Source organism: Solanum stenotomum, chromosome 3 (assembly GCF_019186545.1).
Source record: "Solanum stenotomum isolate F172 chromosome 3, ASM1918654v1, whole genome shotgun sequence".
In the NCBI taxonomy this organism is placed as follows: Eukaryota; Viridiplantae; Streptophyta; class Magnoliopsida; order Solanales; family Solanaceae; genus Solanum; species Solanum stenotomum.
The window spans coordinates 12,760,206-12,783,645 of record NC_064284.1 but is presented as its reverse complement, the minus strand read 5'-3'; the positions used below and the strand labels follow the sequence as shown (position 1 = coordinate 12,783,645).

At 35.3% G+C, this 23,440-nt stretch overlaps 1 protein-coding gene across 2 annotated transcripts in view; it reads left to right on the top strand.

Moving 5' to 3' along the window:
- Positions 1-1,718: 1,718 nt before the first annotated feature.
- LOC125858234 (proteinase inhibitor type-2-like) overlaps positions 1,719-23,440 on the top strand; it is a 219,950-nt gene continuing 198,228 nt past the window's right edge. For both annotated transcript variants that reach the window (XM_049537946.1, XM_049537947.1), the window contains exon 1: positions 1,719-1,739. The gene's annotated coding sequence lies outside the window, so the exon portion shown is untranslated. The remainder of the gene's footprint in view (positions 1,740-23,440) is intronic.

Here is a 23,440-nt window from a genome sequence, read left to right as displayed (position 1 = left end):
GGGGGAGTGTAGAGAGTAGATGCCTAACTTTTTTTAATTTTATTTTTAATTTACTATGAAATTTAAAATCGAGTCAATCATGTGAGTTTATTTATTAAGTAATATCAAATCATTTTAACGTAAAAGGGACTAAAATACTCTTAAACTATGAGGTTTGGTACAATATTACCCTTCATCCACCTAATGAGTTTGATCTGTTAGACATAAAGGTATTTTTGAGACAAAAAGTCAACGTTAGGGGTATTTTGAAGCCCAAAGATGGATGGAGGGTGATTTTGTACCAATTAAAATAGTTAAAAAGCATTTTAAGTTCTTCTCAGTATAATATAAATAGATTGTTAAAGCGTGACACCCGTAAAAAAATACTTAAAGTCATTAACAAAATATTAATTTATCTATATAAAATAGTGTCAATAATTTATTTATATTGAATTAGAGGGAGTACCCCCCTAATATGTAATTAACTTTATCGTTCCACGTAGGAACATAGTCACAGAACATGATTTATGTGTGCTAAAATAATATTTTACCATATCAACAAATAAAATATTTAACGTAGAAAAATAGTCACATAACATGATTTGTTTATATGTGCCACAAATAAAGTTTTACTATATCAATTAACAAAATATTTAGTGCATGAGAATAGTCATAAAACATGATTTGCATAATTAAAGATAGGAAAAAGACAGGAAATAGGACTAATTAGTAAAGCAATTAACAAAACGTAGATGTTTACTCTTTCTTTTGATCACATAAAGTTAATTTGAGATAATTAGTTACTTAATTATTGCTCCTATCACTATACCTTCGAAGAAATTTGATAATTCATTGATTTTAAAAATTGTTAACTTTGAATACCAATAGATGAAAAACATGGCTAGTGCAACTTTCATCATATATGTAAGTCCCACTATTATCTCATCTCTTTATTTTCTTTCAACCTAGTTAGTAATTAGTAATTTGTTCTACCATTTATTTAGACAAAAAATCACTTACATATGGAGCATTAAATATAAATATTGCTATGAATGATAGTACGTTAATTTTCTCTCTTGTAAACAGATAAAAAGTTACTTATATATGGTTTAATTGTTTGCATTTCCTTTCTGAGAAAAAGCCCAAAAATATTCTTTTAACTTTAAAAAAAGACTCAAAAAAAAAAAATTAAAAAATTGGTATATTTGAATATAAAAAGTGAGTAGTAATATTTAATTTTAGATAGATGACTAAAAATAAAATTCAGCCATGTAACTAAAGATGGAGGGAGTAACAATTAATCATGTTAGATGGTTAGCATGTTTTATTTGTACTTACAGATAGATCCATTATTGTCTTTTAATTAGATATAATATTCCAGTAATGATGCTTAGTACTCGATTCATATAACAGGGATCAAAATGAAAATAAACCTATAATACATGGACTAAAATTGTTATTTTCCACTAAAGCGATATATGCAATTGTGGAGAAGAAAATTGTTGCTAAATGACAAATATTTCAAAAACAAAAAATTAAAGATAGCCACTTAGGAAAGTTAAGCTTTCTAATAAAGAAAGAAAAAGAATAATATGGCACTAGCCAAACTAATTACACTAACAGGCACATCTTTTTCTTCTTTATAATATATATAAAAACGTTTTAGTAGCTACGTTTTTTATCACTCGTTTGATATAATAAATAGGTGAAGGAGGATAGACACTCCTCAACCCAAACAAAAGAAAAGAAAATTAAACAAGGTAAAAAGAATCCATAATATGGCTGTTCACAAACAAGTTTGTTTCCTTGGTAAGATTTCCCTTTCTCTTTTCTTCTCTTTAGTTTCTTTTTTTAGGCATAAACAATAAGTGTTAGTATGTTTTTTCATTTCCCTTTCTCCTTATTATATTTGTTGTAGGATTATTGTTACTTGTAAGTGCAGTGGAACATGTTGATGCCAGGGTTTGTACTAAAGAATGTAGTAATTGTTGACATCTAATTTTGATCCTACCCGATAAAATTAATTTTCGAGCTTCTTAATTTTCAATGATTTGGAATAATTAGTTTTACAAAACTCAAAAAGACAAATAAATTATTTTCTAAGTTTTAAGGCAATTTTAGTCATTTTTATAATTTTTTAAACAATATAATATTTTTATATAAATTTTGTATGTAATTGTTACATTTCTTACGAGCATTCAAAAATCACAAAAAAAGAAGGGGATTTTACTTGTTTAAAATGTTTTGATAATTAGCTCACTTAATATTAGTTAATATTCCCGAATTAGTTACTTTTATCTCGTTAAGATTAAGAAGCCCGTTAATTAATTAATTTAATTCATCGTGTTTAAATTCTAGCCGGATACACTAAATTAACTCAATTCGGCTATATTTTAAATTTTATATGGCCATAATTGCAATCCATTTAGTCATTTTATATTACAATTCTAGCCAATTTTAACCTCACCTTAATTCAATTTTTCGACCAAAATTGGGTCAGTCGACCCATCAGCCCATTCCATTTTTCCAGCCCACTTAATTTCCTATTCTAATTCTAACCAACCCAGCCTCTTTCAATTCCAAATAATACCAAAAACAAATGACCCAGACCCGTATTTTTCTTCTTCCAGAACAGCAGCCAGCGCTGCAAACCAGAAACGACACTCAGAGACCCAACCCAAAAATTCCAGCAATGCGTGGACGACCAGCCGACCCTTGTATGCGCCTCACGCGAGAACACGCAACAGCGAGTTCACAGAAGCCACAGCGACGTCTTCACGGCAGCAACGACGATAGACGGAAAGCAAAATCCCAACGTCTTCTTCCTCAGGCTGGTACGATCTTGTACAGCTTTTTCGCGATTTCAGCTGCTGCTTCGTCCTTGGGGCTGTGGGACGGGTGAATCAATCCGGAGCGAAATTGCAAAGAAAAGATGTTTACCCCGAATGGTGAAAGTTTTGGAGTTCAAATTTCGAAATGGTCCCTTGCCTATCTGGGATTTTTTTCAGCCTCTTCCCTCCCAAACTCGAAACCGTAGTGATTCCCTTCTATATATAATTGCTTTTGTTAGCTGAAGAGGAGGGGGGGGATTTTTGAAGGAGGAGATTTTTTCAATCGGAAAATTTTGAGTCAAGGGAAAGGATAGGAGACAGTGAATACATAAATATCTTTGAAACCTAAAATAGATACAAAAATCGCCAGGTATTCTAAAGAGAATCTCGTCTTCCAGCTTCTTCTTCTTCTGAACCCTACCCTCTTGCTGCCCGCCGGAATTCTCTGAGTTGCTGGTGGTAAAACAGAACGCTCCAGCCCGTCCCGTCCCGTCCTAGTTCTGCGGCCCGCAATAAGGTGAACAACTCGTAGTCCCTTTGTTTCGCTTTAAGTTCGTTGTGTTGGTTTGATGTAGTCTTTGTAGAGTCTAATATGAGGATTCTAATATGAGCCTGCGTGATGTGTTTAGTATGATGTTATTCCCTTCATCTTATTTTCTGAAATGAGTGATCGTGTGTCCGTTTTCAAGATGGCCTAATGATCATTTGAGCTCGTATCTTTGCCCGTACTCTTCTTAAATTTGTGACTGTTTTGCTCGTCTTAAGTCTGTGTTGTTTCTTCATTGTTTGTTCTTCTCTATTTGTGCTCATGCTCATGTTCTGATTAAGTGTTAAACTCCATTGCTCTTGTTTTCATTTCCTGAAACTCATTTTAGTTAGTTTTTTTCATCCATATCGGTATATATCCAGATTCATTTCGTGCCAAGATGTTGAGGTATTCTTGTGTTTGCAGATTTCTTTCTTCGATACGAGATCCATGTTCTGTTTCTTCTACTATTCTTGCCTATCCGATTTTATTTCCTATTCTTTAGAGGTCACCCGTGGTTAGCTTAAATGCGTTGTTTCCAGGAAGTATGTGTTTTTTTTCTTCCAAATCTCGGATGAGTTTTTTCCCAGTTTTCTTGAAATTAGGCTCTGGATCAGTTTTTATTTTTTATTTTTTATTATTGTTGTATATCTTCTGTTACTGTAGCTATTTATACACTTCAGTTAGGAGAGCTATCATTTATATGGTTTAAAATTCTAATTTTTAGTTAAAATGCAAAGTCATAGTTGAGATCTTTTTGTGGGTTACTTGTTGGGTTACAAAGAATATGAATCCTTTTTTTTAGCTTTGAATTTGACTTCAGAAGATGAAATTCTTTAGGTCACTAGTCTCGGGTCTTGCGACCTGGCTCTCTAACTTGTTTGGTTTTAACTTGTGTTTGCTTCTTGTCGTGTTACTTCTTCCCTCCAACTCTCATGTTTAAATTAGCTCAAGCGATTACTTTTTTTTTTCTTTCGCAAATCAAATCGGATCAAGTGACTGATGGTTTTGATTATTTTTATAAGAATTACCCGTTATGTGAAAGCATCTCTTTGTCATTTTTTGGTCTTAGTCTTCATAGGTTTTAAAAAAAAAAAAAAACTTTATTCCCCAAGCTATTACTTGAATAATGTATGACGCTAGCATAGGTTGGTCTTTGTATTTTGTTTCTGTTATTTCTTGTCGGAGAATAGGATTGGAATTGTTCGTCTTTATGCAAATTCTCTTCCTAGTCGCTTTAGAGTTTGTTTAATGTTGTTCATTAAAATCTTAGTAGTTTCGATTTGCTTATTTGTTGGCGTAAGTTCGAAGTTTTCTAGATAATCGTACCATTGTATAGTCATTTTAGTGTCTTGTCACTATATGTTAATTATCATGCTCAAAGTAACCTATCCTTATCATATTTGGTTTCATTGGTTGATTTGTCTTTTCCCCTGGAAGCATGAGCTGTTTGAGATCTTATTGTGTTGAGCCATTTTTTATTCGAGGTCTCTTCTTCGTATTAAATTGTCAATTAATGGTACTTACGCATTCCTTTTGTTTTCTGATGCATGTGATCTATTAGCGAGTCTTTTGGGACTTAGGCCTTTACCCTTGCATTACTAAGGGGCCATCAAGGCCCGATATCCTCTCTTCCTCGAGTCAGCCAGCATGAAATTGGAATACAGTCAAAATGCATTACAGGTTCAAAAATGGCAATATACAGATTCTACAAAAATGCTGAAACAAGGCCCAAATTTGAAATTACAACAGATTTTCAAAGGCAAAATGGGCCTAAAGACCCCAAAGAAATTTCAACAACAGGTTCAAGCGAAAATGGGCCCAAAAGGTCCAAAGGAATGGTCCAGCAGCTGGTATTTGAATTAAATAGGCCTAAACTTACGTTTTGGGTATTAGTATTTAGGACAGGTTCATGAATTTGGGCCAAAGGCCCAAATTTGACATTCTCTCCCTTATATTTATTTTTTGTTGTGTTGACTAGCTCTTTCGTGTTTGGTTATTATTTAATTAAATCCCCCAAGAGAAATCATTTCTTCTTTTCTCACGCTTAATTTAAATATATTCATATTTTTTACTTATCACTTAATAGTTCATCTCCCTTTAAATATATAATAATAATAATAATAATAATAATAATAATAATAATAATAATAAATAAATAAGTTTAAAACAAATGAGGTTTTTTCTTACTTAGTTAAAATTTTAAAAATTAATCAAAGTCGTTATGAGTTCTTTTACGTAGTTAAAATTTCAAAAATTAACCAAGGTCATTGTGAGTTCTTTTACTTAGTTAGAATTTCAAAATTAGTCAAAGTCATTTTTAGTCAAATCGCCGGTCAACCGCAAGTTAGCGGGCATTCCGAGGGCCTAGCACCTTCTCGGAATGTACATTGAACTTCGAACCCTTTTATTTTCAACTGATTTTATCTGTTTAAATCTTTTGAAAACTTTACACTTTTTTCTTGATTTTTACTAAAAAAAATTAAGTGGCGACTCTGTTTTTTTGGAAATTCGATTTCTCTTAAACCATAAGTTTAATCGATTTTTCGAAAACTAGTCATTTTTTCTTTTATTTACCTTTTCGAATAAAACAGTAATCTTGGCTATGGGATATGCCCACGTTCAGAAGGAAGTTCGGAAAATCCCATATGCACCAATTGTTGTGCAGGTTATCTAGGTTGCAATTATTATAGTGCTATTGGGACTTTCATATGCAAAGGACAATATGACCCAAGAAACCCAAAAGCTTGCCCCCGAAATTGTGATCCGTATATTTCTTTTTCAAAATGCCTCAGTTTAGAAGGACCGACTATAATTAAACCCACGGGATGCACCACATGTTGCACGGGGTACAAAGGTTGCTACTATTTTGGTAAAGACGGCAAGTTTGTTTGTGAAGGAAAGAGTATAGATTGAACCCAAGGCATGTGTCACGACCCGAGTCTACACCTTGGATGTGGCCGGTACTCAAGAACCATTGCTGGTCCCCAAGCGAACCCTCATCCTGACTGACTACAAACGGAAGACTAACTTAAGCATGCAAAAGCTTAAAATTGAAATTAAAATTCATGAACTCAACTTTACAAATCTTTAACTCAAAAGAAAACTCTGTATAATAAAATATATACAACTCGCCATAAAAAGGCATCTTTAGTCTTCAAAACACTTAACAAAATAAATGAAAAGACTTTTGAAACTCTATTGTCTATCTGTGAAGCTTCTAACTGATAAAGATGGAAATCGGGACAAGACCCACGACCTCCTAACAACTGATATAACTGAAAGGTAAATGAAATTCTTCGGAAACAAGAAGGCTCACCATAGCTAACTCGAATTCTTGGATGTGTCAACGAATCTCCTGTTGATGATCCTGAATACCTGTGTCTGCATCATGAGAAGATGTAGGCCAAATGGCTCAGTACGTGGAATGTACGAGCATGTAAGAGGAATTCTAAAACATAAACATAAGCTTGAAACTTAATAAAAAGGAAACATACTTATCTCTTCTCAAACTTACTCAACTCAAGGAATACTCAAGGATACTCAAAACTATTCAAACTTACTCAACTCAGAAGTACTCAAGGATAAGATACTCAACTCAGAGATTAGATACTCGACTTCAAAGATATGGTACTCGACTTGAAATACTCAACTCATGAATACTTAACTGATCTCATTTCAATGTAAAACAATTTAAAACAAGTGCAATATAAAGAACAAACTGTTTAAAAACATGTTGTCAACTCTGTGTGTATGCAAGATACAACATAACTCTAAAATGTATGTAAAAATACAATAAACTGATGTATATAAAAATAAATAACTTCTGTGGGAGTTTCTCTAACCGACAACCATCACATAAGAGCTATAATGATGATACAACGATCAACCTCACGCTGCCAGAGCATCCTATACCCGGCCAAAGGTATAGAACCTGAACTGCCTAATGGATTCACTAGTTTAATTTGAAAAGGATTCATCTAAAAAGTATGAACCTCTTCTACCCATGATGGCGACATGGTTCTATGGGGGCTGTGGGTTCTTTGAACGCTCCCCCAATTCGGTGCTCAATACTACTCCAAAAAATGTACTGGCTCTTATGTTTTTAAAACATATTTCCTCTGTGATTTGAGATTAGTGCTCAAAACATAGCTCAAAGGCTATCTTGGAAATCTCAGTTTCCTCTCTTGCTTCATTTAGAAAGCGATTACTCTTTTCTGAAAACTAACCCGAAGGCTCTTTGGAAATCTTAGTTTCCATTCTTATTTAAATGTGAAAACATTTTAAATCTCCTTGGAAATAATTAGTCCCCATATACTTTTTGAAGAAATGAACTCATCTCTTTACTCTTTACTCTTTACTCTTTACTCTTTACTCTCTACTCTCTACTCTCTACTCTCTGCTTAACTCAAAACTTAAGTCTTAAAACAAAAGTAAAACGTTTGTAAAAGGCTTCTTAAAATATGGTTCATGCCGAATTATGGACATGAACGACTCAATGCAAGGTTTTCAATAACCATAGATAGAACTCAATACTTGGAACTCAAGAACTTCAATGATACTACTAATTTCAAGAATGCTCAACTCAGAGGGTTCATGCGAAATTATGAGCGTGAACTACTCAACTCAAGGACTCAAAGATACTTTCCATCTCAAGATTGTTCGACTTATAGGGTTCATGCGGAATTTATGAGCATGAACTACTCAATTCAAGGACTCAAAAATACTTCTCATTTCAAGACTGCTCGACTTATAATATTCATGCGGAATTATGGGAGTGAACAACTCAACTCATGGACTTCATGGATAATAGATAATAGTCTCATGATTAGGAATGTAATCTCAAATGGGTTAGAAACTCAATACTTAAGACGTAGGATCTGAAGATATTTCTCTTCTCATAGATACTCAACTTCTGATGTTCATGTGGAATTTAATGGCATAAACGACTTGACTCGTAGGTCTACATGACATTATGGAACTCATGATACAACTCTTCTCATTCTCTGAATTACTTCCTCAAAACTTAGTTCAAATCGATAGTTGATCTCAAAGGATTCACAATTGAACTTAAAGGCTTTCTTGAACTCTACTCTTAACTCTTTCTTGAATGTGAATTATGAATTCAAGAGTTTTGGTTCATGATATGAAGGATCTCATGATGACAAAGTAGATTCATGAATGCATTCTTCTCATCCTCATACTCACTTGCTCGAGTCTTGAAACAAGTTACTAATAATTGTAGAAGACTCCTCAAAAAGAACTTAAGGGACCTTATCAAAAGGTTTGAAAGAACTCTCAAACTTGACTCTCAACTCTACCTTGAATTTGATTTATGAATTCAAGGTTATGATCATGTTAGGAATGATTTTAGGTGTTTAGAAGTATCTTAGAGTAGTTAGAATTGAAAAAGAGTGAAGGTCACTTTAAACGAACTTAAACGGGGCAACCGACGACAAACTGGATGGGACAGGCGACCCTGGCGCTATGGGTGGTGCGAGGTGCCTGCCCCTAAACTTCAGAGGTGGGTTTGGGGCTCTCTGGCAGGCGCATCGCGCCTGGCCTCAACCCAGAAAATTCAACAAGTTTATTTTCTCATTTTCTCACCCTATTTCGCCTAGAATCGAATGGTTTCTTCCCCAATCACTTAGAATTGATTACTTAACATCAATACACTCTAATCTACTCAATACATCCCTTAAAACACTCACTTTGATCTCAAGAAATCATCCAAAACCCAACACAACAAGATTTAGAATGAACTACAAGAACACCTATTAATAACTCAAATCTTTCAACTTTAAGAATGAAATTTGCGCTGAAAATAACATGTTTGGCGTGTGGGTGAACAAACCAACACTATAAAGCTGAACAAACCCAACACTATGGAAGCTTACATACCTCTTAGGGATCAAACCCATGGCGACAATCCGCAAGAACTCTCAAGAATTTCGACGAAGGTTTGGTCCTTTCTCTTTTCTCTTCTTCTTTTCTCTTCTTGAACTCTCAACTAAATCCCCAGACGTAAACTAGGATTATAAAATTGAACATAATAGGATTAGACCATTAAAATATTACTAAAAACAAATTAAATCTGATTGAGTAAGGAAAAGACCAAAATAGCCCTCTAAAACCCGGTTTTGACTTTCATTAACTAGACAACCTAACTTCAAAAGGCCATATCTCACTCATACAAACTCGAAACTGAGAAAACTAGGTGGCGTTGGAAAGATAATTCAAATTTCTTTCCTAAGGTATCTGGTAGCACACCTAACTCATCCTAAGCTAGGAGTTATGGTCGTTTGAAGTCGACCCAAAACTCATACTTAAGCATAACTTGCAAAATTTCAGATTTTGCTATTTCTAATTTAATTCTTTTTGGAACTCAAGGTGCTACATCTAGTGACCTGACCTTAATACTTAAAGAAATTTTTAATTCCTTGGTAAAATTTCACTCCCTACGAAGAACGGTTCGAGTCTTAGTTCGAAAAAAATTTATGGGGTGTTACAACATGTACCCTGGAGTGTGACTCTAGAGATACATGACTTGTCCATCTTCTGGATTGGCCAAACTTTATCAAGTTTGTGTTAATTGTTGCACCGCATGAGATGATTGCAAACTCTATGAACATGATGGATCTTTAATTTGTACTGGGAGCCTCAGAGCTATATATCTACAACATAACGAATCATCAATAATATGTGTTACGTTGTAGTTTTTAATTAATGTATGAAATAAAAACATGCACACAATGACATGCTAATCACTATAATGTGGGCATCAAAGTAGTGTGTTATGTGTAACTACTTATTATTTGAATAAGAGAAAAAGATCATCCATAATTGAGGACTTGGCTCCTCTCTAATGGTGATCTCCTTTGGTCTTATCCTTAATTAATGAATTACATGTGTCTTTATAATTTTTTAACGAATCAGATGCCTAAATTTATTTACTTTTTAAATAAATTACCTTTGGGATTAGCTAGGTAGATCCTTACCAGTTCATATCTTAAGTAAAAAGCTTTACACAAGGTGGAATATGATCGTTTCCTCTATGTGGAATAATGACAATGAAAATTTCATCCTTGTAAAAAGGTTATATAAGATATCCCTATCTATAATAAGATGATAATAATTACACGTATATAGAGTAGTGTCATGTCCCGCCACTATCCGAGCCAAATTTTTGCAGCCAAGAAGGCATAAAGGTTTCTAGACTCAAGTAGAGAACTCTAGAATGTCTTAGATATTTCAAGAAGGCCTTGGAGACTTTTAGGTTATGTAGAATTCTCTAGAAAAGGGGCTAATATGTAAATACTTAAGGGACTTCTCATGTAAATATTAATTACACTTTAGTCCTTAGGAAGTAGTATAAATAGAGGTGCCACTCATTTGCAAAGGCATCACCCTTGAGGAGACCGAAAACATCCGTAAGGAGTTGGAGGGACGTCAGTGGGCCGAGTTTGAGATGAAGGAGGCCATCACTTCCTTGGAGTGCCGGCTCATGGAGGCATTAAACACAATCGAAACCATGAAGGCCGAAATGAAGACATTCAAGGAGGGCATGAAAGCTGGAGGATCGGCATCACCCGACCGTGATAGGGAGGCCAGGGTCGAGGCTCCCAAACCACCTATGTTTAAAGGCATCCGCGATGCTCAAGAGGTGGAGAATTTCTTGTGGCACTTGGAGAATTACTTCAAGTGTAGCCGGGTGAAGAGTGACGAGACCAAGATCAACACTGCCGTGTTGTATCTTTCAGAGATGGCCATGTTGTGGTGGAGGCGCAAAGAAGCCGAGATAGGGAAGGGGACATGCACCATCAACACGTGAGAGCAATTCCGCAAAGAATTCAAGAAAGTCTTCTTCCCTAATAACGTCATATACGAGGTTAAGCGAAAGTTCAAGGAGCTGAAGCAAACAGGAAGCATTCGGGCGTACGTGAAAGAATTCACAACTCTAACGCTTCAGATTCCCAACCTCACGGACGAAGACATGCTGTTCCACTTCATGGACGAGTTGCAGAATTGGGCCAAAACGGAGTTAGAGCGGTGACAGGTCAAGACCATAGACGAAGCCATCACACAGGCCGAGTCTTTGACAGATTTCAAGCATGATCGGCATGACAAGGCAAAGGGCAAGGATGCAAGGAGCAGTCATGCCAAAGGTGGGGGAGACCGTGGCCGAGGCAAGGAGCAGCAGGCACACCCCAAGCAGCACGACCCCCACAAGCAAGACAGCAGACGGTTCGTGCGCCAGACTACACGGAGAAGAAGGCGCAAACCACTAAGGGAGATGGTTGCTACATATGCGGAGGACCACACGGCTATGCCAGGTGCCCGGAGATGAAGAACCTTGGTGCCATCCTACGCGAACGGAAGGAGAAGGACGCACAGGAGCAAGGGCAAGACGCGGGCACGACGCAGTTGGGCATGGTTGGACTATGCGGGGCAATAGCCAAGCAGATAGAGAAGCCAGGAGACTTCAACACGCAGTATGTAGACATCTCCATTAATGGACGTTCGTGCCATGGTGGACACCGGGGCAGAAGCAAACATCATGACCAAGACGGCAGCAGAGAGGTTAGGACTGAACTATGTTCCAAGCAACACCCGCCTCAAGACGGTCAATGCACCACCGACCCCCGTGTGCGGAATCGTCCAAGGAGTGAGCATCACGTTGGGAAGTTGGTAAGGTAAGATAAACTTTACCGTCGCTCCTTTAGAAATCTTTGACATTATTCTTGGGCAAGAGTTCTTCCAGCGGTGCCACACGATGATTGACCCCCAACTCCAACGACTCATGGTCCTGGAGCGGGAAGGGTCATGCATGGTACCCCTAGTCAAGGTGCCAAAGAAGGAAGGACACGCCCTTCTATCAGCCATGCAGATTGTAAAGGGCCTAAAGAAAGGAGACCCGACGTTCTTGGCCACCATTGCAAGTTCAAGGAAAGACAATGGTGATAAGAAATCCTTGCCACGGATCGTAGAGAAGGTCCTTGAAAACAAGGACGTGATGCCGGCCGAGCTGCCAAAGACCCTACCTCTGAGGCGCGAGGTAGACCACAAGATAGAGCTGGAGGTTGGAGCTAAGCCACCTGCACATGCCTCTTACCGCATGGCTCCACCCGAGTTAGAGGAGCTAAGGAAACAGTTGAAAGAGCTCCTCGAAGCCGGTCACATTCGTCCATCTAAGGCACCTTATGGCGCGCCAGTATTATTCCAGAAAAAGAAGGACGGATCCTTGCGCTTATGCATCGACTACCGGGCGCTTAACAAGGTAACGATTAAGAACAAATATCATATCCCGCTTATCGCAGATTTATTTGACAGACTTGGACAGGCCAAGTACTTCACAAAGATGGACCTCCGAAAAGGGTACTACCAAGTACGCATCGCAGAAGGAGACGAGCCAAAGACAACGTGCGTAACCAGATATGGAGCATACGAGTGGTTGGTGATGCCTTTTGGCCTAACCAACGCACCCGCCACATTCTGCACGCTGATGAACAGGATCTTTCAGCCCTACCTAGATCAGTTCGTAGTGGTGTACTTGGACGACATAGTCATCTACAGCAACACCTTGGAGGAGCACATAGAGCATTTAAGGAAAGTCTTCCAAGTCTTAAGAGAAAACCAGCTTTATGTTAAGCGGGAGAAATGCGAGTTCGCCCAACATGAAGTGCATTTCTTGGGGCATATCATCCGCTAAGGTGAACTAAGGATGGACGACACCAAAGTACGAGCAATCCAAGAATGGGAGGTGCCCACCAACGTGACCGAGCTACGATCGTTTCTTGGACTTGCGAATTATTACCGCAGGTTCATAAAGGGGTACTCCGCAAAGGCCGCTCCGCTAACTGAGTTATTAAAGAAAAACAAGCTGTGGGTGTGGAGCACAGAGTGCAAGCAAGCGTTCGAAGGTCTCAAGGCCGCAATAACGGAAGAGCCGGTCTTGATGCTGCCCAACTTTTCAAAGACCTTCAAAGTACACACGGATGCCTCAGACTTCGCCATTGGGGAAGTCTTAATGCAAGAAAGACACCTCATAGCTTTCGAGAGTCGCAAGCTGAACGAGACCGAGCGGTGCTACACGGTGCAGGAAAAGGAAATGACGGCCATAGTGCATTGCCTGCGCACATGGAGACACTACTTGTTAGGCTCCAAGTTCGTGGTCAAGACAGACAACGTAGCCACTAGCTACTTTCAATCACAGAAAAAGATCACCCCAAAACAAGCTAGATGGCAGGACTTTCTAGCCGAGTTCGACTACGTCTTGGAGTATAAACCAGGAAGAGGCAATCTTGTGGCCGATGCGCTAAGCAGGAAGGCCAAACTTGTTGCCATCACGACGGCCCATTGTGACATTCAAGATGCAATCCGAGATGGCATGCAATATGATCCCGAGGCCAAGAAGCTGATGGAGTTAGCTGCCCAAGGTAAGACTAGGCGCTTTTGGGTAGAGGACGGCCTCTTGCTCACGTCCGGTCGAAGGGTCTACGTGCCGAAGTTCGGGGCTATCAGGCGGCGAATAATCAAAGAAAGCCACGACACACCGTGGGCTGGGCATCCAGGGCAGCGAAGAACGAGGGTGCTGATCGAGGCTATCTATTTCTGGCCACGCATGCGGGATGACATCGAGTGCTATGTGCAGACTTGTCTTGGTGCCAACAAGACAAAGTAGAACAAAGGCATCCGGGAGGCTAATTGGAACCACTACCCGTAGTGGAACATCCATAAGAAAGCGTAACTATGGACTTCATCACCTCCCTACCTAAGTCCGACGGGTACGGAACTATCATGGTCGTGGTGGACAGGTTCTCAAAGTATGCTACCTTCATACCCGCCACAGCCGGATGCACCGCAAAGGAGGCCGCTCGATTGTTCTTCAAGAACGTGGTGAAATATTGGGGGCTGCCGAGGCACATCATTAGCGATCGAGACCCCCGCTTTACTGGGAACTTTTGGAAGGATCTGTTCGAGATACTTGGCACCAAACTTCACTTCTCTACAATTTTCCACCCGCAGACCGACGGCCAGACCGAACGCGTCAACGCCCTGCTGGAGTGCTACTTAAGGCACTATGTTAGTGCGTATCAGAAGGATTGGGCCAGACTCCTAGACATGGCACAGTTTTCTTATAATTTACAAAGGAGTGAATCCACCGGACGCACACTATTCGAATTGGCGACGGGCCAACAGCCCCAAACTCCACATTCTTTACCAGCCGCTTTCGAAGGGAAGAGTTTGGGAGCTTACCATCTTGCCAAAGGATGGGAAGAACAGCTCGACACTGCCAAGTCCTACTTAGACAAGGCAGCAAGCAAGATGAAAAAGTTTGCCGACCGCAAGAGGCGTCCCACAGACTATAAGAAAGGCGATATGGTCTTGGTGAAATTCAACCCAAGGCAGTTCAAGGCACTAAGGGGCGTTCACCAAAACTTAGTGCGAAAATATGAGGGTCCGTTCAAGATAGTTGCCAAGGTGGGCAAGATATCATACAAGGTGGAGTTGCCTCCACACTTCAAAATCCATCCGGTGTTTCATGCAAGCGTCCTCAAGCCTTACCATGAGGACAAAGAAGACACTAGCCGGAACCAACCCCGCCGGGCCCCCATTACTGTCACTACCTCGCATGACCGGGAGATTGAAGCTATCATAGATTATCATGCCAAACGGAAGCGGGGTCAGCAAGCCAGCGCCATGTTCCTTGTGCATTAGAAGGAACAATCTCCGGAGGAAGCCACATGGGAGAAGTATGAAGACTTGTGGCAATTTAAAGACCAAGTCCGGGATTTTCTGCAGCAATGCGCCGCTGTCGTCGCATCATCAGGTGGGGGAGCGTGTCATGTCCCGCCACTATCCGAGCCAAATTTTTGCAGCCAAGAAGGCATAGAGGTTTCTAGAGTCAAGTAGAGAACTCTATAATGTCTTAGATATTTCAAGAAGGCCTTGGAGACTTCTAGGTTATGTAGAATTCTCTAGAAAAGGGGCTAATATGTAAATACTTGTGGGACTTCTCATGTAAATATTAATTACACTTTAGTCCTTAGGAAGTAGTATAAATAGAGGTGCCACTCATTTGCAAAGGCATCACTCAAGTGTAAAGCATTCTCCAAAGCAATACATAAAGCCTTCTTCCAAAACTCTCTTTTTGTTCTTTCTAAGTTTTCCTTAAAGCATTCTCTTAGCGATTCAAGTCTTAAAGGCTTCCTTGAGTTTACAAGATCTTGAAAGAGTAGTGAGTAAATTATCAAGGGCCGCACGGAGCTTTAGCCAACACTCTAAGTCCGTGACAGTAGGCTCCTATGAATCATGTCTGGAAATTAAAGTGTCCTTTCCTAACTATAATTTTGATATTCGGAAAACCATGCATCTTGATTATATATTCTTCAGTTTAACTTTAACTTGTTTTGATAAAGAAACGATTTCAAGTGAAAAAACCTCCAAGTTTCTCCTTCACTACTCTTGTATTGGCTAGTGCGTGCATTAGCCACACTATTTGCTTCTCCAAAATAAAATGAGTAATCTGAAAATTGCCATCTTTCATAATCTTCCTTACTTACGTAATAATTTTATGATTGAATATAAATATTCTTATCAGACATCATATTATGTTACAAGTTATTTCAAATTGAATGAATTTATAAATTTTCACACACTCAGAATACAATTTGCTAGAAACGAAAGATTGTCAATTTTTTGTGAAAGGAAATATACATGGAAATATACTGTATATTAATTTAGTTATGATTAAAACGTGGCCTGAATTGAATCATCATACTCAATTCATTTTTTCAAATGCATATTAGGATTAACATTTATTTTTATTTTTTAAAGAGAAAAGAAAATAAAGTGAATAGTTTATGTGTGTTTTTGACACTTATCTTTTTATTTTTATTACTTTTATTTTGATTTCATCTTAAATTTCACTTCACCTTCCATCCCATCCCACCCCACCCACGCTCACTTCAAGTTGTCTTCCTCCCTCCATTTTCTTTCCTTCTTTCTTCTTCTTTTTCTTCACCTCTCACTCCCATCCTTCCCCACCCACGTCAAGTTGTGTCCCTCTTTTCTTCTTCTTCAGTTAAATTTCATTCGTTCTATGATTTTTTTTTTTAAAAGAATCATATTATTTTTTAAACTTTGTTGAGTTAGTGATAACAAAATTAATTATTTTTCTAAGAAAAGTCAAATTTTTGAAGGTATCATCAATTAATTTATCTTCTGTTCATATAACTTCAAAATTAAAAATAATAATTTTGAAAGAATCAATAAATTCCTGTCACACCCCTTTTTTCGCCTAGAGGTTAAGGGTTTTTTCAATTTAAGTGACGTTATTGATTAGGGATTTTTTTTTAGAGTCGCCACTTGGAATTGAGTTATAGTGTTCCAAGTCACCTTTTTTTTTTATCCTTGATCAGAAGGAAATGACTATTTATTTTGGTCTGCGAACTAGAAATTCAGGTAAGGAATTCTGTTGGCCGAGGGTAAGATATTAGGCATCCCTCGATTCCCGTGATTCTAGCACGGTCGCTTTTATTGACTTATAGTTATCTTAAATTATTTTTGGGATACATTATTACATGCCATTATTTGTTTGCATTTTTTATTGTTGAGCTTTTTTTTGGTCTTAACCTAGATGCGTAACTGCATTCTTGGTCTTGACATTTAGAGGCATAATTGTCTTCTTTGCATCGCACTTAATAATTTGTGTGTAAGTCTCTACTTTAAATCAATGAAAGTTAATTATATTATTCGACAAGGTGCGTCACCACATTTTTGAGTTTATTTTTTAATTTCTCAATGAAGATGTGTAACCACATTCTTAATTGAAACAAATATTTTTAATGAGCCTGAAACTCACCTAGTATTAAAACTAGTACTCTAATTTTTTTGAATTCATGACAACTAATCTTTTTGTTCTATTTTTATATTAATCAATGCTGTTTTTAATCAAAGGAAAAATCACCACATAGACATATTTAAGAGTCAATATTACAGGTTTTAAATCTACTTTTAAAAAATTCTTGCTTATAACAGTTTAATTACGGGTTATAACATATCACTCATTATTTATAAATTAATTAAATTTTACTTTATTAAATAAGTAATTTTTTGTAATTTTATATTATTATTAAATTATTTAAATAAAGAATACCCCCATAATTATCTCTTACACAATTACATGGATTTTACATTGATTACACTTCCTTATTTAAAGTTATACTCATAACCTCCCATTAGTCAATCCCACCACCCTTCCCCCCCACATATCCAACTATACACGCTATTACCCCACTTTCACCTTCTTCTCTCCCATTTTTCTCACCAACCAACTACACCAACATTCAATCTTTCGTCCAAATTTTTTTTCCAACAAAATTATGTCTAAGAAACCCATTGAAATGCCTCAAAAGAGTCCCAGATTGGGTGAAATTGTTGAAAATCCGGCGAATATTCAAAATCCGGCGACGGATGGTTCATCTAAGTTGAAGGAGCGACAAAGAGAGAAAAAATGAAGAAAAAAAAAGGTCACCCCTGCAAATCAAAAGGGGAAGAAGACGAAGGGAAAAATTGTTGAAACCCCTTCTGATTCCGATTTTGATTTTGTTACTGAAATCAAAAAGAAAAAAAGAAAAAAAATGTAGAAGTTGGAGCATCTTCAAAACCATCAACAAGAAGAACAACAAAAAGTTATTTTTTTAACTTTTGGACAATTTTTTTGTGTTTAAGTATTTGATGATATATAATATCATATGTTTTCTTTCAGGCAGATACCGTTTACATATGAATTACTGATGGCCTATTACAATTTCAAGATACTATTTTGAAAATATTAGTGTGTTTTCAAACTGTACATTTATTGGATGAAATCTGACTAATATGTGTATGACTACGCTTAAATGTTTTAATTTTAAAAATTTTATGAATTGTGATATAATAATGGTATACAAATGGTATGAATTGCGTTTTAACATTGGTGTGATTGTCTATTAACTGTGTTTATGGTATAAATTATTAAATTGGTATGAAAATGGTATGATTTGTCAAACTACTGATTTTTTCTAAAAAAAATCACATTATGCTTACTTTATATTCTAAACATGTTTTTGGATGAAACATGTATGAAATCTGATTAATACGTGTATGCCTATGAGTTTAATATTTTATTGTTGGATATTGTATGAATTGTGATATAATATTGATATACAAATGGTATAAATTGTGTGATTATATGAATTTATCAATTTTTATACACGTTGTTTGGATAAAACGTGTATGAAATTTTGATTAATATGTGAATGACACTAATTGAAGTTAGTGTGGGAATGAAACACTAATTGCAATTTGTTTTAAATTTATTTATAGTAGGACACCAGTTGAAAACCAAATTAATATTCATGTAAACTTACATTAAATTAAATAATCAGGATACCATAATTACCTTTTATAATTATCACTAATATTTACACTATCTTATGTATTAAGCTGAAATAAATTTTATTTTTAACAGTATGCAATCTGTATGATTAATGAATGAACAATGTATAAAGAATGAACGGTATATTAAACAATAAGTTTATAATGCACTTCAAATCAATTATGTTTCATATCAAAACAAAACATTAATCTAAACGACAAAATAAAATAAAAATTATATATAGTCTAAACAAATAAACAATCATTAGTTTTGCACAGGATAATTTGAACATACTTCATGTTGTGGCCAACTTGACAACATCTACTGCAAGTAACTTTGGACCTTTTGAATTTCACATCAGCAACCCTCTTTCATATATAATTCATTTCATTTGAAAATCAACTTGATTCTCTGTTTCATTAAAAAAAAATTAGTCTAACATTATACAAATCAATTAGAAATATGTTAAATAATATTAACTTTTCATTTCAAAGACAATACAAATTTCATCCATAAAAATCATTATAATAACAACACAATTATAGACACTCGTCATTATTTTTTCATACAAATATCATTCAGACAGTACATTACAAAACAAATTTCATACAAAACATAATATTTCACATTTAATATTTACTTAATACACATTTCATACAACAATCATCATTCATACCAAATTTATACATTTTCATACTCATTTAATACACATTTCATACAAAACGATTATTCATTCAAACTATATACATTTCTCGTCCCAAATAATTAATTACTGTCACCCAACTTTATACAGAAATAACAAAACTAATATAAACTCAACAATTTCACATTTAATACTAATTTAAAACACTTGTAATACACTTCGTCAAGAATTCCAATATTTTTTTTTACATATTTCTTAACACACTTTTCATACATAATTCATTCGACTTATACTATCAAATTCATTATCAAATAAAATAAATTTTCATAAATTCGTCAACATTATAATTAAATTATTTTTACAGAATAATTAGCACACTTTCATACTAATTTTATTTAATTTATTCTATCAAATTTATTCATAAAATCACATTAAATTTATAATNTAGGAGGTTAAGTGTGGGTGCCACTCATGACTCAATTTGGGTCGTGACAAAAATAAACAAATAAACAAAAAAGCACTAAATTTTTTACATTTCACAACAGTAAACATAACATGATATCAACAGTTAACAAAATATGACTCCACCTTCAATTAATCGACAGTTTGATCATTTTTGTTTCATTTCGCTATCATTCTAAAACAAACGTTAAACAATAATAAATATTAACCTGAAGGATCCCATCTTTCACCATGTTTGATTAAAACTGATACGTAGTTGTCCATCACAACAAAATCAAGAATTTTCAAAGATGAAAAAAACTTCAATTACTCAAATGTGGAATATTTTTTTGTTGAAAATTGAAGAGAGAAACGTTGAAAAAAGAAGAAGGTAAAATCTGAATTTTTATTTGATTTTAACTGATTTGAGTGAATTAAGGATACTAAATAATCTTAATTAGTTTAAATCCCTTAATTCGTGCTATTTATTAATTATCTACAAAAGAATGATATGATCTGATTTTTTAATTTTTCTTAACTTATTTTGAGTGATAAGGATAAAAAAATATTGTTAATTTGTTTGAATCCCTTATTTCATGCTAATCATTAATTATCTACAATAAATTCAAATTAAATTACAGGCCACACTTTCAGTTTTTTACTTTATTATCTATAATTCAGTTTTTTTTTTAATTTTCATTTTTTTAAAAAACTTTTTTCGAATTAATAAAAACATTTCTTTTATTTGTGAATTTGTTATAACCTGAAATTTTTAATGCTATATCTTGAAAGTCTAAATATACTGCTATAGCCTGAAAATATTACTATAATATATGTCATATATGAAATTTACACTTAATCAAATTAGTCACCATATCCATGGATTCAACCAACCTAAAATGGAATAAATTCAAGTTGACATAACTTATTTGTTTGTTCATTCGGTAATGACCCATTTATCCAAAAATACATAAATTAAAATAGATAATTGACATCAAAATTAAGCTACAACAATACCATAAAAATAGTGGCTTAGGCATAACAAAATTGAATAACAACAACAAAAAAAAATCCTTACATAATAATAGAATTTTATTCATCTTTTAGAGATTTGCATTAAGAAATAACAAAAATATAACTCAAGAGGTCAATATTCATTTCAATCAAATTATGAATGAAACAAAACTATAAGAAAACTTATCACATAACTACATCAAACTCCATAAATAACTTAAAGAGATAAGGTAAAGTTGAATCTTAAATGAAGAAATAAGAACCGCAAAATTTTGATTGACACAAATCTATTTTTGGTGTGGATGTGTATTGTATTTTTGTTTCCATGTGATGTAGTAGTTGGAAGGAAATTACAATGTTTGGATCTTGTTTTCTCTTTTTCTGTACGTATGTCTGTCTCTTTGGCTGCAGATTTTTTTTCCTTTTATTTTGGATGGTGTAGTGTAGTATATGTATGATAGGGGTGTGTGGGTGTACGTGGGAGTGGGTTGAGTATAGGTTGAGGAGAATAGGGGTAATGGGGTGAGGGTAGTGTATAGGTATATATAAATATAAATATAAAATATAAAATATAATAATAAAAATATTAACTAATTATTTTAACCTAATATAATTATAAGAAAATTAAGTTAAATAGTTAATTAAAAATATAATTAAGAAACACTAGTTTATTTATTAAATTTAAATTAAAAGAAAAAAAATATTTTTGTAACTTTACATTTCTTTTTTAAAAAAATTTGAAAATGACTTAAAATGTGATTCAACTTTTGTGACTTTCAAATCATTTAGAATAAACTTAATAAAATAAGATAAAAATTAAACTATTTAATTTAAATTTTAAAAAATATTTAAACACTAAAAATGGTGTAAAACCTTAAATTCGATCAAAAATTACGTATCTACAGTTTGCCTCTTTTTGACTGGAAACACGAAGAGTTTTCAGACAAAGAAGTAGACAATGCGACAAGTTTTGATTGGACTCTTATTTGAAAGAAGAAAATGTGGCCGAGTCCTTGATTTGGACATCCTACATATCCCGAGTTATAAGGGAATCAGGTCACATGTAGTTCAAGGAGATGAGGTGATCATGAGTTGGAAGTTAAGTGAGGTTCCATCGAGGCTCCAAATCACGGCTCCTATCCTTACATAAAAAAATGAAAGCTAATAAGTCAAAAGGAAAATAAAAGTACAAGCTCTTATCTATGTAGCTTCTCTTGAGTCTTAACTTTTAGATATCACCTTAATTTTTTGCGTGAGTATCATGATCTTGAATTGGATTCGAGGCTTAACTTGCCACTTAGAGTGAGCTTTTGACACTCTTCAAAATGACAATTTGAAAATGTTCTTGAATGACTGCATGTTTTCTTTATCTCAGTAGCTGAACAGAAATAGAAGTCAGGAAATCAGGCTGCTATATGAATTGAAGAAACTGATTCTAGCTATCATGGGTTGATCATTCTGAAAAGAGTTGAAACTTTGTTCTACCAGGTGTTATTTCTCCACATTAAGCGGGATTTGTGCAGGGGAGAAGCGTAGCAGAGAATGTGTTACTAGTGTAGGAGATAATATCATAAATTCAAAAAAGAGGGAAAACACCCAACATGGTCATTAAATTGGATATGACAAAGGCTTATGATAGAGTTGAATGGTTGTTTTTAACCAAGGTCCTAAAAAGGATGGGGTTTGGGGACAGACTCATTGATATAGTGTACAGACTAATTAACAATAATTGGTATTCCATCCTTGTTAATGACAAGATCTCTTAATGCTTAATGACAAGATCTCTTAATGCTTTGATGAGGAATAAAGAGTTCAAGAGATTTGGTATGCCTAGAGGAAGCCTCAAATTAAATCATTTGGCGTTTGCGGATGATATGATCATTTTATGTAAGGCAGATGTGGGGACAATGAGAATAATAAGTGACACGTTGAAGAAATATGAAGAGGTTTTGGGGCAAAAGGTAAATAAAGATAAAAGTGCTATATATTTGCATCATACAATGCAAGAAGGTGAATCAGTGGTAGCAGAGGTGGCTACTGGAATTTTGAGACAGGATTTTCCTTTTACATATTTGGGTTGTCCGATATTTTATAAAAGGAAACAAAAAGCTTACTATAAGCACATGATCCAAAGGATAGGAGGAAAGATACAGGGTTGGAAAGGCAAATTGTTATCTTATGGGGGCAGAGCAATTTTGATAAAAACACGTGCTTCAAAGTACTCCAATTCACTGTTTATCAGTTATGAACCCTCCAAATAATGTTCTTAACCAGGTACAACAAATGTTAGCTCAATTTTTTTAGAGTAGTTGCATTGGAAGGAAAGGTCGACATTGGAGTAAATGGAGTAATCTATGACTACCAGAGAAGGAATGAGGACTAGGTTTCAGACTAATGCATGACTTATCTATGGCGTTGTTCTGTAAATTATGGTGAAATTTCATAACCAAGAAAATGTTATGGAGTGAATACATGAGGAATAAATATTGTAGAAACAAGTCCTAATCTTGCTATGTGGAAAGTTGGAGGTGGAGGTTCCCAAGTTTGGAAGAAAATGTTGCAAGCAAGAGACCTCATAGAACATC